Source organism: Globicephala melas, chromosome 6, assembly GCF_963455315.2.
Source record: "Globicephala melas chromosome 6, mGloMel1.2, whole genome shotgun sequence".
NCBI classification, from domain to species: domain Eukaryota; kingdom Metazoa; phylum Chordata; class Mammalia; order Artiodactyla; family Delphinidae; genus Globicephala; species Globicephala melas.
In genome coordinates this window covers 15,430,849-15,444,733 of record NC_083319.1, presented here as the reverse complement: position 1 = coordinate 15,444,733, position 13,885 = coordinate 15,430,849, and the positions used below count along the sequence as shown (strand labels likewise).

Below are 13,885 nucleotides of genomic sequence, written 5' to 3'. Positions count from 1 at the left end.
TGAGGACGGACTCTGAGGCAATCTCACTTGCTCAACCCTCCTACTCTCCCGGTGCACCTCCAAAGGGTTTCTTAGAACCCCTACTGAATCTCAAGCCCTCATTTTAAAAGCGAGGAAACTGAGGTCCAGAGAAGGAATGTGATTTACCCAAAATTAAAAGTGACTCTTAGAGTCAAAGCTGATTCCCAGGTGGCACCCACTAAATCTGTGTTTTCCAAATCGTGGCTCACAAAATACTACCAGTAGGTGAAATGATTCCAGATGATTCAGAGGTGGTACAGCTTGTCTTTTAACGGCATGAGAGCTATTTTAGTGTATATTGCAAAGTATAAGTTACTTATCAAATGTTTGGTTTTTATGAGTATTATTGCTCAGTCCAAGGTCATGGAAAAAAAGGAAAAAAAAAAACTGAGTCCATTTAAATTTGATTTAAGACAAATTACTTAGAAATTTAGCAAACTCTGCATTAAAGCACGTGTCTCTGCTTCTTCAGGGCTTTTTTCTACCAAGAACTGTTCACTGGTCCACCACATCTTACTGCTTAAAATGCTCATTACCCAAGTAATGCACATTCATTAAAGAAATATTAGGCAATACAGGTAAGTATAAAGGAGAGACTGAAATTCACTCATAGCCTATCGCCCAGAGTTAACCACTCAAATATTATATTAAGGTGCACCTTTCAAAATAGCATGCTATACACAATATTCTGTACCTTGGGGGCTTTGGGGGGTTTTTTTGGTTTTTTTTAACTTAGTAGGTTACCAAAAAATATATCCATACCGATAAATGTCATCATGAGTGCCGTTGATTCAGCACTTAACTGTATACGAGGCATGCTGTTAGGCGCTTTATACACGTGATATTCATTCTCAGCTGAATTCACAGATATTCACAGCTATCAGGGAGGTACTGTTGCTAGCCCCGTTTTACAGGTTCCCTATTTTCATCCCACCTTCTAACATATAAATGTGCTTCTCTACTATCATTCCGAATGACTCTAGATATTCCATGATATGCTTTGTTTTGGTGTTTCTTTTTCTCCCAAACACTCTGAATTCCTTCTTCTCATACAAATAATTAATTTACTTCTTGGAATGGGGAATTTCTTAAATGGAAGGATTTTCATCTTCTTTTAAAAAATAGGGACAGAGACAACGAGAGCGGTAGAGATGGAAAGAGATCTGACCCTGCTCTAGAGCATCTCCTCTTCTCCCCACCTTCCTCTTGATCACCTCACTGCAGCCACACTGGTCTCACTGTTCCTCCAATCCACCAAGCACAGTCGGACCTCAGAGACTTTATTCTTGCTGGAATGCTCGTCCCCGGATGTCCTCATGGCTCTCCCATGACTTCAGACAGACGTCTGACCAACGTCAACATCTCACTGAGGATGTCCATTGCCCATCTATACAAAACAACCCGCCCTCTCCCACCAGGCTACCTTCCACCTCTATGACCCTCCTCTCCACCTGACATACTATATGTTTGCTTGTTTATTTATTTCTCTTCTCCCTCATGAGAAGGTCAACTCCAAGCAGGCAGGGGCTTAGTCAGTTTTGCTCACTGCTGCATTTACAGCTCCTAGAACGATGTCTTACACAGAACAAGTGTTCAATAAACAATGTCTGTTTCTTAAATGAAAGAATGCAAGTCACATTTCATAAAAGGTTGCATTCAATAAAGATTTCTGCCAATGCCCCAGGAGAGCGTTTTTTTTCCCTTCATTCTTACCAATACAGGATGCTGGCATTAAAAAAAACACACACACATCTTGATGATGTCGTGTGGCATCACATTCCTATGTTCATTTGTTTGATTACTAGGGAACCTGAATATTTTGGGTTTTTGTACAGGTTTATGAACAAGTGTGTTCCCCATCCCATTTTTAGCTGGAAGTCCATCATATTCAGATCATATTCTGGCAAAAGATGATCTTATGACCATATCTGGGCTCAGGTTCCATTAAGAGAGAGAACTCTGCCTTGGACATTTCCCCCTATATCTACTGTTCTTCTCCTTCCTACCTATTCTCAACTACATTCAGTATTCCTTTATACACGCACATGTGAGTCTGTGTGTGTGTGTGTGTGTGTGTGTGTGTGTGGAGAGAGAGAGAGTATATATAGATATCTATATACATAGAGAGAATACATATACATATGTATTCTATATATATTTTACATAATATATATTCTATCTGTCTATATATATCTTTTCTCTTGCAACATTAGGCTGTCACAATTCATGCCACCTCCACCCTGCTATTTCCTGAGCCTCTTTTAAAAGTGCTACTGTTACCAGAGGTGGTTTTGGTGATTCTATTCCCAAGAAAAGTAAGATCTTGGCTCTTGGCTGGGGCCCAGAGTCAGAAAGTAGCTTATTCTATGACCACTGGTCCTGGTCTCAGCAGCATTGGAGCTTCCACAACTTAAGGGTGCAAATAAACATGCTAAGCTAAGGTTTCCTGCTGAGGCATTGTGAAGTTAAATTACTATTTTAAGAGGCTATGAAGTTGGCAGCCAGAAAGCACTGGAAGAGTGGAAGATATTCATGACGCTGACAGATAAAGAAGGAGAGAAAGCAAAATGCAGGTTATTAAGGAGATTTAAGGAGTCTCCCTCCAGTGACACCATTTATAACATCTCCTGGAGCACGTAAGATAGATGCCTTCCTCATTTAGGCATATACAAGACTGGGATTGAGGGCAGGGACACAATGACAGAAGGCTTGAAGGTTTGCAACAACGTACCTGGCCTAAAACAACAGAGACCAAACAGCAAGAATCCACCTTGATTTGGGGAAGCCACCAAGCTTCCAGGGGCTGGACCATGCCTTAGGGGTGCGTGTGGATGGAGGGCAGTTCAGTAGAAAGACGTTATGTTTAGTGTCTGATGATATGGGTTTGAGACCTGATGCTATCACTCGTTTTTTATCTTGAGGCAAATCCTTTCACCTCTGAGGCATGCGGTCTGCATCTGGAAAATGGGGAGAAGAATTCCAGCTTCAGAATGTGACTGTGAAGGCTGAATAAGATACACATGTTAAGATATACAAGCAGTTGGTAAGATACAGGATGAAGACAAGGAAGAGGGGAGTCGTGAGGAGAAGGATGATAAACATGGTTCTCATGAGGGCATGTGGCCTGCCGTCAATCAGCTGCTCTCCCATAGGTACCTGCTGAACACCCAGGTCTTACAGATTAGGACACCAAATCAAGAGGTACAATAACATGGGCTGCAGGGGACTAGGGTACCATGACCAACTCAGATATAGTTGGATCCTAAAGAGGAAAAAGTGTATATGTAAAAAAAAAGAGAAAGTTGACCCGGACCGTGTTGAAGATGACTTTTCAGCCCTGATTGGTCAATGATCGTATGGCATATCTGGTTTCTGACACGTGGCAATAGAAAGAATTAAAAAATCTGCCTCAATCATTTTGAATCTTTCAAGGCCTTTTCCACTCTCTTAATCTCTCGCCTAACTGCTGGTATCACATTGCCATATGAGGGGACAGGATTGGTAAAAACGATGGAGAGGGGCTTCCCTGGTGGTCCAGTGGTTGGGGTTCTGTGCTTCCACTGCAGGGGGCGCAGGTTCAATCCCTGGCCAGGGAAGCTCTGCATACCACGAGGTACCTCCAAAAAAAAAGAAAAGATTGAGAAAGCTCATTTGCAAGGTAGTACCTCGAACCTGATAATAATCTCTTTCCTACAGGACCTTTCCAGTTGGGGAACATACCTGGGGCCTGGGCGACATTTCATCTAATGCAACAGGGTGTAGTAATAATAAAAAAAAAAAGTTATAATAGTTAACGTTTATATAATGGTGATGATCTGCCAGGCATGATTCAAAGTACCTATCGTATAAACTCATTAAAACCCCACAATATCTCTATGAGGAGTGACTACTGCTATCCTCATTTTACAGATGAAGAAACTGGCAGAGAAACATTAGGTGATCTGGCCAAGGTCACAGAGCTAGTCAGTGGCACAGCTGCCATGCAAACTCTGGAGTCCACGCTTTCAACCACTAGGCTTTCAAGTGAGACAGAAATAGTACAAATCCTCAACACATGACTGACTCAGTGTGTGGCCTTGACCGAGGGGCATCACTGCACTAAGCCCTAGTTTCCTCATCTCTAGCATGGGGGATGATACTGCTTATGCACGTGCTTGTTGAGAACATTCAACAAGATATCTATGCCAAGTACCCATTACAGCTCAAAGAATTGCTGACATTCTTGGCATACCCACTGCTCCACTTCAAGAATGGTTCTCTAATTGTGATAGATCAGCCATCTCTAAATATTGTGGGCAAAGACCCTTCCAGAACTCCTCAAGTTCTATCCTACGCTCTGCCTAAATGTATAATTCTCACTGTCAGGAACTGAGAGGAGAGGGCAGGTAAAACTGCAGCTGATACAGTAATATTTTCAGGAATCACTTGTGAGGTTTCACTGGACTTTGAATGACGCTGTCCTGCTGATATGCATTCAGAATAAATTTCTTTATGACCCCTTTCGGCCCTCCCTTGCCTTGGCCAACTCTGGTAATGGCACTTGACGAGGACCACGTCACCTTAGAGAGTCATGACTCCAAAACTGATCCCAGTAGGAAAACCATATTACCACCCCCTGCTGCTGGGTAATCTACTTTTCAATCTTTCCCTCCATTCCCAAACATATCAAAGTGCTGATTTTCTTTTTTTAATGGCTCCTGTGCTTTGTGCAGATGTTTTTATAGTGCCAGGTAAGGCTTCTTCTTGTGGGTCCTTCCCCTATGATGTGCCTGTAAACCCAGAGCCCATCAAATTCCATGAGAAATTTAGCTTATCCACTACCATGTAAACCAAAACATGCTTACTTAAGGTAGATATCACAGTTCTTGGAATGTCTTCCAGATCGATCTTGGGGTGGGGGTGGGGGTCTCTGGAGTGTCTAGGGATTCCACAGCCCACCAGAAATTCACCTATGTAAGGACTGACCACTTAGAAGTGTGGGTCCTCTAAAAAGCAATTGTATCCTAGATGTCTGCCCTTCCTCCTCCTGAATCAGCTTGTCATCAATCTGTAACTCAACTGCTCCAAAATACCCCCAGGATCCATTATTTCTCATAGAGGTTCCTACTGGTTCATTTGCAGGACTTCTGAAAGGCTAAATAAATTATGCCTCAGAAACCCCTCCAGGCCAGTATTGGGTTAACCCTTACAAAAGGTTCTAGCTGTTCAGATGGGCCATTTACTTGGAACCCTGCTGCTCTGACCTTTGCAATTTACACAAAAACCATGGCATCTTGCTTTTGTTAATTGCCTTATGCATCTACCTCCTCACACTTGGGGGGAATACAGTCTCTTAGCTGTTCCCAAGATGGCCCTGACATTGTTGTATGCAGCTCTGCACCCTGTGGGATAATCACAAACTGAGAACAAGATTTGTTCAGAATGATGTATTTTGTGTCCACCCCAGGCTTTCTTTCCTATGTGTGTCCAACAAGGGATAGCGGACAGGCCTGGTAATTTACCACTCTTAACTTTCCCACACCCTGTCTCTTTCAGTCTATTTGCCTTAAGGCCACCTGCAATCTCCAAAAGACAGTTCCCCTGAGAGATAAAGATGCCCCTCACCCTCATATGCCAAAAGGAAATTAATTTCACATTTCCTCAGCCTCCTCATCTTCTCCACCCCCTCAGTAGCAAGGACTGTCGATAGATTTCTAGGCAGCCTTTCTAGGCTACCATGTTCCAGGAGGACAGTGGGTTTCCTGCTAACAGGTAATCCCTTTGATATTAAGAGTTACAAGAAAGCCACCTCTATCCCACTCAGCAACGCTGTGTTGAGTCACAATCTGTGCCCTGAGGTATGACTTCTTTCTGATTTGCTTTTTTGAGAAGACATCTAAACCTTATTATGAAGTGTGGCTATCGCGTGTGAGTCTCTCTCTGCTTTTACAAGAATTTCGTCATGCACCATTTCCGCAGAGCTGGGCAAATCCCTTCGGTAAGGCAGGCCACCGTGTGGTCCTTCTTCATTGGGAGAAGGCAAGCCCAGAGAAGGGCAGATATGTTCTCAAGGTGGTCCACATATACGGTGGTAGGAGCCAGGACTAAAATCAGGTGCCCTGAGTCTCTGTGCTCTTCGTACACTTGGAATTAATGAAGATATAACATGATGATATAACATGATAACAGATGTCATCTCTGATCTCTAACACTTTATAATCATAGCCATCCACCTCCTTCCTCTACCATCACCATCTCTGTGTCTTCTTTTAATCTTACCCTTCCCCAAACTCTCACAGAACTTCTGAAATGGCAATGATCAGTCTCCATGAATGCTAATTATTTATGGATTTGCAGACCTCCTCTAGTCCTTGGCACCATTCATCGCCATACCCCCAAGCCATTTTGTCTAAGGCCTTTCCCAGACAAGAGATGCAATAAATATTTGCTGATACAAACTGATTCCAGCTTTCCTCCTTTTCCATCAGACTTCATTTCAATTACTTCTCCCCAGGTATTCATTCCTCTTCTCCTTTTCTAGCCATTCCCCCCTCTCCAGGTCCTCCCCCACCCTTTAGATTTGGGTATTTCCAGAGTGTGTAGCACTCAGAGCAGGACTAGAAATTAAGAGTAGAGGAATTCACTGAAATGACTGATTAAAAATGGACACGAAGAAAACCCAGAGAACACGTAATGATGAGCTTGTGTCAATCTCCAAGCTCTCCTCAGCTCAGTCCTCAGACTACCTACTTCCTAGACAGGGAGACTGCAAAGGGGAGATGTCTAGACTTCTCATCCTTCACCTTGTCAAGACCTTTGTGATCTGGCCTCTCCCTACCTTATTTTCATTTTATGACATTCCCTTTCTCATGCAAAAGCTTCAGTCACACTATCCCTTAGATTTCCTAAGCTTGACCCTGCCTAGTGACGTCATCACTGTTCTTCTCTCTGCCTCTGATATGATATTCTTTCCCCACATAATCACAAGGTTGGTTCCTTTTCATTTAAATCTCAGTTCTAATATCACTCCCTCCGAGAATTCTTTTTCTGACGACCCTATCTAAAGTTCTGTGACCTACATTTCTTTCTAGCCTATTACCCCCAATTTTTATTTGCATGACATTTACTATTACATGCAATTGTTTTGCTTGCCTATGTCTTTACTCATTTATCAGTAATCTCTCCCCACTAGATTATGAGCTCCATGAGAACAGGACCATGTTCATGCTACAGTTCTGATGTCTAGATCTGTGCTGTTCAGTAAGTAGCCACTATCTACATACAGCTACATAAATTAAAATAAAATGAATAAAAATTAAATAAGATAAAAAACCCAAAGTAACACTAGCCATGTTTCAGGCGCCCAGCAATCACATGTGCTTCGTGGCTACCATACTGGACAGCACGGGGAGCATATCCAGCATCACAGAAAGTTCTATTTGACAGAACTGGTCTATAGCAATGCTTGAAAAATAGTAGGCAGCCAATAAATATTTGCTGAATCATTAAATGAATGAACGTTCCTTTTAATCCTCACTCAACTTCACCTCTCCCTTTTGTGGCTTACCCCATAAGTAAGATAAACTAGATGATGCCCACAGGACAACATACAGTTTGGTGAGGGGCCTGAATGGATGTTACAGGAGAAAGGGCTGTGAAAATAGGCCCATCTAGTCTGAAAGAGAATATCTGTGGTTATAAGACTGGAAGAGAATTATACTTGTGTTATATGATTTTAGAGACTTATGGATGGAAGGCAGACTTAGTGTCAAGGTGAGAAAACATTCCAGCAAAGCTCTCCCTAGACAACACAGGCTGCTTTGTGTGGCAAAGAGTTCACTGTTGCTAAAAGTACTAAAAATAAGACTGCGTGGCCATGTGTTATGGATATTACAAAAAGGACTCTTGGTTCTTGAATAAGGAGAAAGGTTTGGTTATAGTGGAACCTTAAAACACTGAGATTCTTTGATGAATGTCATGAAACATCAATTTCAAAGAGTTAATAATATGCCCCCAACTGTTCCTAGCAACTACTGAGCAACCCAATCCTCTTGGCCACCCACAACAGTTACCATTAACTCAGAGGTACACTGGAAAAGGCAGAGATGCTGAAGCAAGGAGGACTTAGGTTCAAATTCTAGCTCTGTTGGTTACGTGAAGGGACCTAGCCATACTGAGTTTCACTCTCCTCTTGGGCAAGGGACCTATACATCCTGCATTTCACTTTCCTCTTCACTAAAAGGGGCTGTGTCTGCCTCACTGGGTGAGAAGGAAGATTAAATGAGAACAAAACTAAAGACCCAGGAACACAGCAGGGAAACTTTCACTTCCAAGTAGGAGAGAAGTTTACTTGTCTGTATCATCATTGGTATCCCTACATTATTGGTACAGGTGGTATAACTTTGAAGCCATGATTGAATTGCTTTGAGTGAATATGAAACAATTATCAGAAAGAGAAAGAGGGAAAGAGAGAGAGAAATTACAGCTGTTGATCAAACTGGGCTTCAAATGTAACAGCAAACATTTCTAGAGCAACTACCCTGTGTCAGTCCCTGGGGATAAAAAGATGCTCCTAAGATCTTAGACCATATTGAAGAGGGCAAGTGAGACACAGGCCCACAGAGGTATGAAACAGGGCAAAGAGAGACGCAAGCTAAAACAGAGTTTCAGACAAAATTATATGGAAGAACAGGGTAGAAAGAGATTAATTACAAAATAAGATTTGGGGAAGACTTCTTGGAAGGGTCATTTGAGCTGGATGCTGAAACACAGGTAAGATATTAAAAATGTGAGGCTGACATTGTGAAATGGAGAAGAGAAAGATAGAGGTACTCCTTGCAGAAGGGGTTAGAATGGAAAACAATGAGGGGAATTATTTGGAGAATGACATTTGAAGATTCGTCCTCTTCACATGACCCCCATCTTGTCTTTAATATGATTACTGGGAGTTCAGTGGCCAGTTTGTTAATCTTTCGATTTTAGCAGGGCAGACGCAGGTAGAGAAGATGAGTAGGATATGGCTAACCCTCGTGGCCTGGTCAGGTGATAGGTACTGGTGATTTCATCTAAGGAATCGGGAGGGGATAAGCTAGAGGATGCAAATCAGAAATTTTCTCTTCCCACAACTGAAGGTCCCTTGGGCAAAGACCTTTCCAGAGAAACAGAGGACTTTTTGGTCAAAAGCATAAACTCTTGTAAGCACTAAGAAGGAAATGTCTTATTTGGACTGACCAGGGGAGAGTGTTTTTAAGGTCCCCAACTGTACAATTTCAAATATATTCATTGCAGTCTGAGCTGGGCTGTCTAAACTCAACAGGGGCTCAACAGCTGATTTGGAATCTCTGATCTGTTTCTTCTTGATTGAAATGGAGTCACAGCTCCCCCTTCTGGGAGCTAAAGTGCCATCCAGCCCCGGAAAAGCCTGTGTGGAAAGGCTCTATTGCGGATGGGCCTGAAATACCCATGTGTTTTTTCTCCATGCTCACCTGCACCCCAAAAAGAGCAGCTAGGAGTCCGGGAGCACACTTTTGCTTGCACATGATTCTAAACTTCCTAAGAGCCCATCTTTCACAGGGCTTTATACTTCCCGTTCCATGGGACTATGAGTCCCAGTCTTCGTGTGGGTGATGCTTTTATATAGGGGAAAGCAATTTGGTGCAGAGGTTGCAATTCTCTTCTGGGAAGTATACCAAGTAGAAAAGATTTCTAAATCTGCGTGTGTCCGTGTGAGTGCCATGTATGTATGTGTGTTTGTGCATGCTCCTGTGACGGCAATGTGTATGATTGCATAGGGGTACGAGACTCATTGATGTAAAGAAATGAATTTGCCTGAAGTATTTGCATTGCTAGATGGGTGGACACTTGGCTCCGGGGAAAGCAAAGCATTTCTTAATAAAGAGCTCAGGTACAGTCCAGATGCTCTGCTGGCTTCTGTCTACTAGGCATGGGCAGCACTAGGTCCCTAGCTGTGTGTCATTCTCTGAAGGCATTAGAGAAGGAAGGTATGTTCTGTGCATGTGTGTGTCTGTCTGTCTAACCGGGAGTGTGATTAAAGCGTTGGACCCTTTCTCTCCAGGTCATGTTTCCAGATGAACAGCTTTGAAATGCATCTCTGAAATGAGAAGTTTGATGAGGGAAGATAATCGATTATCTTGGATGGGAACATGGTGGCAGGGTACGGGTGGAGAGCAATATATAGTCCCTGGACAGTGTGGCCAAGAGGAAAAGACATTGATCTGGCTGTCAGGCATCATAGGTTCTAGCCCTGGGCATCCCACCAACTCGCTAGAGAATGTTGGGGACTTCTCATGGCCTCTCTGGCTACAGACTCCTGCCCTTCTGCTCTTCAATATTCCGTCCAGCTTCTATTGTCTATGTATTAAAAAAGAGAGAAAATGAGAGCAGTTCCTAACATGGGGTCTCCTCCTTTGCCTTCACACACCCCACCTAAAGTGAAGTGGGGACCTCTGCTCTGACATGAGTTTCCCAAAGCAGATTCCTTGTGGCCACGTGAAGCTTCAGCCTGAGGTGTCAGCCTCTGGCCAGAGAACGGTGTGTCTGCAAGTGCCTGCAGGTAGCACAGTCACCCACCCGCCAGGGCAGGTTCCCGCGAACATGTTTGCTTTTCTCTCTCCCCAGAAGATAAATATATACATACAGGTTTTTAAGACAAGTATATTTCTACTTTTTTCCCCTAGAAGACCATTCCACTGGCCCCTTCCTGCCTAGGTAGACAAGAGGCTGTGGTCCCAGCATCTCAGCCCTTGTCCTCCAGCGCCTCATTGCCTAACAGCAGAACGGCTGCCTCTTACCTCGGGAAAGTAACAGCTGCCGAGTCTGGAAGCCATGCTAACAGCAGTAAAACTCAGCATTTTTGCTGAGTAGGGCAAGCCTTTAAGACACATCCGGGAATCAAATCAATGGCTGGCCCCAGAGTCCAAGCCTAGCAGGACCTAGCCCGGGAGGCCAAAGGACTTACCTAGACAGCCTCCTAGAAGGTGGAGGAAAGAGGAAAGGGGGGCTTGGCCCGAACTGTCTTCCTTACTGAGATTCTTCCCACCAGCCCTGTGTGCCCTTGGCAGTATGTTGGAGCCAAGCAAGAGATGTGAGGTGCAGATCAACAGCAGTTTAAGTCAATTACCGCCACACTCCGCCATGAGTTCTCCACCCACAACCAGTTCCCAAATTGTAGGTCTCCTTCAGTATTGAAGCGCACGCGCGCGCGCGCACACACACACACACACACACACACACACACACACACAGCCTCTCTGCCTTCTCCCAGGATCCTCCTAAGCCCAGTGGAGCCACGAGGAGGCATAGTACAGGAAAAGATTCCCTTGGGTCTCCCCAATGGGGAAGGGAAAGAGGGATCTGTCTGAGGGAAGTACCCCATCCATCTCCTACCATATTTCTCAGAGCTGCCCCCAGATGAAATTTCCTCTGCGATTCTATGTAGCTATGATGGATGAGCAAGTCCCTGAGGACCCTTTCTCCTTTCCCTGGAGGGGGATCCATACAGACTTGCCCAGATCCTCCCCCAGAGCACAGAAGCAGGAGGTGCTGTAATGCTGTTGTGATTACAAACAGAGAGGCAGGGTAGACTCTATCCCAGACTTGCCCCAGATGAGTCCACCTGCGACTTCTCCCAGTGACTCCAAATTCCCATCAGAATCCTGGAATCTGCCCAGTGTGGAATTTAAAGTGACAGCCTCTCATTGCCTCAGGGTTTGGCCATTTCTCTTTCACATTAAACGGTGAGTCCAAGTGTAGCAGATCTCCATCCTTTGGAGAAATCTTCCTTCAAAGGTACCAATATTGGGCTAAATAAGGTACCATCCCGATCTCCGGAATCCTCCCCAAATCCCAAGCCCAGAGCCCCAAGGGGAATCCACAGCGGGTTTCCCGATGGCTACGTGATCCTATAGTAAGGATCCCATTCCCTGTACGCTGGAGAGACCTAATTAAAAAGACACACGAGCGCAGACAAACATACACGTACAAGCATGCACACACACACATCGTGCCTTAAGTAGGTTAGAGGACCTCTTTTCACCCCCTCCCCTATACATACATACACACACACACATACATCACAAACACACGCATCGAACGCAAACGACGCCGCACACGCAAACACACACTAGCACCATATCAAGTTCTCACCATGGTACACACGTCGGGAGCGCGCGGGGAGCACACACGCCACTTCCTAAGACCCGCATTTAACCCTCTGCGCCCCAGAATACAGAGACACCCCCCCCCAGGAAAGCTGAGAGGACTTGCAGGCGTCGGGGTGGCCGAGGGAAGCGCGGAAGGGGGCCGGGAGGGGGAGGGGCCGGGCGGGCGGGAGCGCCCCGAATGCGGTCCCTGGCGGTCTCCAAGGGCAGCGGGGCTGCCTGCGCGGCGCCCGGCGCCGCCTTACCTGGAGTCAACGTCCGTCTTTGGCGGAGAGCTGCGCGCGGACGCTTTTTATTCGGCTCGGAGGGAACTTGGGAGAGCCCTGCGTCCAGCTCGCATACCGGGAACGGCGCGGGGACTGCAGGCGTAGGGGTACCTGGCTCCTAGCAGCCTGGCTCATACTCAGCCGTAAAGTCCCCTTCGCTGGTCCCGAGGACAGGCATGAATCCCGGCTCCGGAAGGCGGTCCCTGCTGCCTCTGTCTCCCGGCTCTCCGGCTCTGGCTCCCTCGCTCTCGCCCTCTCTCGCCTGCGCTTTCCTCCTCCCCCCACTCCGCGCCAGCTCAGTTCGCAGCCCTGGGGCCCGGGAGCGAGGCGACTAGCGAATGGAGAGGGAAGTCCAAGTGCGCCGCGGTCTCCGGGCGGGGAGCAGCAGAGGCCGGGCTACGCGGGGGGAGGGACTTACCCGGCGACCGGCGAAGATGAATGGGGGAGCGGCTGCCTAGGGGCGGGCAGGGAGGAGCCAGGAGCCGGGGTTTATTCTGAGGAGTGTTTTGTACATCTTTAGGCGGAGGAGGAGGAGAAGAGAGAGGACGAGAGAAGGGAGGCCTCCTCGGAGGGAGGGGCGGCCTGGGTGGGCTGAGGCTGAGCCACTGGGGAGTCTCGTGGGTCTGGGGATAGGGTGGCGTCTCTCCGAGTCTGAGCACCAAAGGGACTGTGTGTGGTGGGTATGCGCAGACCCCCGCATCGTGATGCTCTTAAGCGTTTCTGTAGCTGTGTGCGTCGCGGGTATCTGTTTCTAGGTATGCGGGTGCTTGTGGGTCTGTGCGTAATTATTCGAGTGCGGTTTTGTCTGGGGAGGTGCCCGTGTGGGTCCGTTTGTATCTGCGTGGCTCTCTATGAGTACTTCAGACTGTTTGTTTCTCTGTATATGTAGGCATGAGCCCACGTAACCTCCCAGAATTAAGCAAGTGCTTCTCTCTACGTGGGCAGGATGTAGGAGTGAGACGCTGAGGGGACACAAAGTTCTCTCAATACCACCAGAGGCAGGAAAGGGGCGAGGGTACGGGGGCTAAGGCATTAATACAGAGAACCAAAGACTCCCAATTTAGCCTGAAATGCAGGCTGGGGTTGCTGGCACGGGGCCTCTGCCTAAAGCAGAAAAGAAGGCCAGAACACATTCTGAATTCTCACACAGCGCATATTCTGTATTCCTGCTTACTTTGCTTCCTTTTTTAATTTAAACCAAATCAGCAATGAGGGTTCCTAGTCCCTGGAAGCTTAGGCAAGTGTAGGCATTGGCGAAGGTACCAGATGAAGGGGCAGGGAGCAATAAGGAAAAAGTGATGAGAAATTTAAAGGAACCCAGATTCAGTAAAAGTGCAGGCCCTAGATGAGTAAGAATCCTGTAGGTATGTGATCTTGGTCAATTCACTTACCTCTTAAGCTCTAATTCCTCATCTGTATAACAGGATAATATAACTACCT

The 13,885-nt window shown here is 46.0% G+C and overlaps 1 protein-coding gene across 2 annotated transcripts in view; it reads right to left on the bottom strand.

The window, feature by feature from the left end:
• The window catches only part of BRINP1 (BMP/retinoic acid inducible neural specific 1), a 178,346-nt gene extending 165,363 nt beyond the window's left edge, over nt 1-12,983 (bottom strand). Inside the window, exon 1 of one of the 2 annotated variants that reach the window (XM_060300556.1) lies at nt 12,864-12,983. The gene's annotated coding sequence lies outside the window, so the exon portion shown is untranslated. Of the gene's footprint in view, nt 1-12,424; nt 12,806-12,863 lie in introns of those variants that run through there. The other variant, XM_030858386.2, reaches the window with a different exon arrangement.
• Nucleotides 12,984-13,885: the final 902 nt, after the last annotated feature.